The following is a 2,500-nucleotide window of genomic DNA, read 5'->3' as shown; positions in this document are numbered from 1 at the left end:
TAATAAAACATATAATAGCAAGACAAAAACGAAATGATGAGGTAACTTATGAGCAGAGATGTTACATGGTCAGTGACCGTTAGGTTTGTTTACATAGAGATATAAAGGGGTCAATGATATTATTCCATGGGCTTTAGGAATAAGAACGCTTGTTTACACTGACCAGGTAACATCTCTGCTCGTAAGTTACCTCATCATTTCGTTTTTGTCTTGCTATTATATGTTTTATTATGAACTCCCTGAAGAGAAATATATGAGGAATCCCAGCAGCTCTTTCTTCTTTGTGAAAGGGCTGTCATTTATTTTGAAACATGTGTAGGAATTAAAGGAACTTTTATTTATATGCATTTTGCTCCATTTATTATTATAATCCATATCTTCTCAAAATGTATCACTTTAACTTGGTATCTCTACCTGTAAAACGGCTGTGATATCTTGTTTTTTAGTGTAATTTTGCTACCTCTGGTAACTATAAACATATTTAAATTATCAAAGGTTTTAATAACTGAGATAATATTAATATATACATAAACTAATATATATATATATATATATATATATATATAGACCCAGTAAGCCAAGTGAGACCATAATCTGTGGCCTCTGCCAGGGGTGTAGCCAGCCCACTTATGCATACCTTTCCTTCATTGAACACTAAACTCTGCTTGCGAAGACCTGTTGGGGCAAGTGAAATCGAAATCGTAATTGAACCAAATTAGATGACTGGCACAGGTGCCAGTGGAGCGCTAACGGCACCGTCCAAGCATGATCATTGCCAGAGCAGCTGTCTGTCTTCCATGCCAGTGGCACAGGAAAAAGACATTCGAGCAAGGTCATTGCCAGTGCCGCTTGACTGGCGCCTGTGCAGGTGGCATGTAAAAAACACTATTTTGAGCCTGGCCATTGCCAGTACCGCCTGACTGGCCCTCGTGCCGGTGGCACATAAAAGCACCCACTACACTCTCAGAGTGGTTGGTGTTAGGAAGGGCATCCAGCTGTAGAAACTCTGCCAGATCAGATTGGAGCCTGGTGCAGCCATCTGGTTCGCCAGTCCTCAGTCAAATCGTCCAACCCATGCTAGCATGGAAAGCGGACGTTAAACGATGATGATGATGATGATATATATATATATATATATATATATATGTGTGTGTGTGTGTATATATATTTGTGTGTGTATGTATATGTATAATTTTATAAAAGTATGTGTGTTTGTGTGTATGCATATATGCATGTATGTATAGACTTTGTTGTTGTGTTCTGATATATGTGTTTGTGAGTGAAGAATGTGTGTGTGTGTGCATGTGTTTGTGTGTGGGTGCGCTTGTGTATTCATGCATGTTTTTTTATGTTCAATGCTATGCTTTACTGCATTTTGCATCTACATATACATTTTTCCCTCCTTTCTTCCAATTGTTTATCTTACCATTATTTTAATTCCCCTTCCCTTATCACCATTATTTATTCTTCGATCTGTCAAGCACCATGCACTGCCAGGCAATTCCTCATCACCAGAAAGACAGTGCATCAAGCTTCCATACACCCTCTTCGGTAGAGTTTGGTATGGCAGCATGAATTGAAAAGACTGTTTCAAAAAAACCATGTGATTCTAGCCTCAATACTGCTGTGTAAGCAGAACCCTAGACATAGACAAGCATCTTCTGCTGCAAATCCCTGCCTTGGAGGTGTGTGGGGGCGGGGAACCAGTATCTTGTGAATGGTATCTGGTGGTTGGATATGGTACAGGAAAGTGTAGGATTTGCATATATATGTATAACACTATCATCATCATTAACAGCAGCAGCAGAAAACAGCACTTTCATTATCACCATCACCATCATCATCATCATCATCATCATCATCATCATCACCATCATCATCGTCATCATCACCATCGTTATAAACATCATCATCATGAGCATCATCAATGTCCTCACCACCATCGTCATCATCCTCATTATTATCATTATCATCAGCAGCAGCCGCATCCTCGTCATCATTGTCATCATCATCATCATTGTCATCTCATTATCATCATCATCATCATCATCATCATCATCATTATCAGCAGCAGCAGCAGCATTGTCTTCATTTAACATTCATCTTTTTGTTGCTTGCATAAATCAGACGAATTACTTGCAGCAGATTTTCTGTGGTCAGATGCTCTTCTTGTCACCAATAACCTGCTTTCCAAGCAATGTAATATATATTTCCCACTAAGACACATCATCACAGACAACTGGAGATGAACAACCTTGCTTGTATGATGATGATGATGCTCATTTACAATCATCATTTGAAGTACAGACAATGGTACACACATGCAAACACAAACATACATACATGTATACATACATACATTATATGTATATATATATAGTCATAAATGACTATATATCAAAAATGAGCAATCCTGCAACAATCAACATCTCATCCAATGAGGGAATATATACACTGCAGAATCCAGGAAACTTCACCAGACTGTTGCACTCAGGATCAG

At 38.5% G+C, this 2,500-nt stretch overlaps 1 protein-coding gene across 3 annotated transcripts in view; it reads left to right on the top strand.

Moving 5' to 3' along the window:
• LOC106869384 (protocadherin gamma-B4) overlaps positions 1-2,500 on the top strand; it is a 240,955-nt gene that overhangs the window by 237,242 nt on the left and 1,213 nt on the right. The gene's annotated exons all lie outside the window — the stretch shown is intronic.

This window comes from Octopus bimaculoides, chromosome 14 (assembly GCF_046866305.1).
Source record: "Octopus bimaculoides isolate indiv1 chromosome 14, ASM4686630v1, whole genome shotgun sequence".
Lineage (NCBI taxonomy): Eukaryota > Metazoa > Mollusca > Cephalopoda > Octopoda > Octopodidae > Octopus > Octopus bimaculoides.
Note: the sequence above shows the minus strand (reverse complement) of the source record. Positions and strands in the feature narration are given on the sequence as shown.